The 830-nt window shown below is 42.7% G+C and overlaps 1 non-coding gene across 1 annotated transcript; it reads right to left on the bottom strand.

Moving 5' to 3' along the window:
- Positions 1–436: 436 nt before the first annotated feature.
- LOC143642993 (U6 spliceosomal RNA) lies at positions 437–543 on the bottom strand. Its single transcript, XR_013156049.1, has one exon. It is a non-coding gene; the product is annotated as a U6 spliceosomal RNA (small nuclear RNA).
- Between the last annotated feature and the right edge of the window lie 287 nt (positions 544–830).

Genomic DNA, 830 nt, shown 5'->3' on the forward strand with positions numbered 1-830 from the left:
TAATCACTCAGTTACTGGACGGTTTTGGGAAAATCACTTAACCACTTTATTTCTTGGGCGTCCATAACATTTTACGGAAATCACTTGTTCAATGTCTTTTTTTCCCATCTTAATAAGTTCTGTCATGACATGTCTGAACTTATTTTCCACTGAAGATGTTGCCTCTTACAGTCTGGTCAGACAGCGTGCACCCAACCAGTTGACCTCCCGCAATGGGGTTTGGGTAGAAAATCCAGGAAAGGTTAAGCCTGGTAAATGTTGTAACTCCTCACTATACTAATTTCACTAGGTACTTAATGTTTTTTTTTCTGGTGGCCTGGGATGGCCCGCAGAGTCCAGGGTGGGGGACGGAGTGTGGGGAAGAAAAGCCGAGTGCTTAAGGCTGCAGGACCCCCAGCTGGTAGGTCACCCACCCCTGAACATTAAGGAACAGGACCAAAATATGGAGCGTGTCAATGAATTTGCGTGTCATCGTTGTGCAGGGGCCATGCCAATCTTCTCTGCATGTTCCAATTTTAGTATATGTGCTGCTGAAGTGAGCACACTAGGTACTTACTTTTAATAGCTTTTTAAAGTTAAGACTTGTATATGTTCAATGCAGATCAGAAAATCATTTTTAGAAAATATAAATATCATCTGTAATTACATGAACCAAGGAGGGGAGGGGTAGAAACCTTCATTAGCTTTCTCTGATCCCAACTGCACACACACAATATTATTATCCATTGTCTTCCCATTTTCCCTTTGTAAACTGGGCCTAATTATTATTACGTATAGGCTTCAGGGAGGTAACTGTGAAGATTTGGGGGCTGCACAGTGCCAGGCACACA

This window comes from Tamandua tetradactyla, chromosome 7, assembly GCF_023851605.1.
Source record: "Tamandua tetradactyla isolate mTamTet1 chromosome 7, mTamTet1.pri, whole genome shotgun sequence".
NCBI lineage: Eukaryota > Metazoa > Chordata > Mammalia > Pilosa > Myrmecophagidae > Tamandua > Tamandua tetradactyla.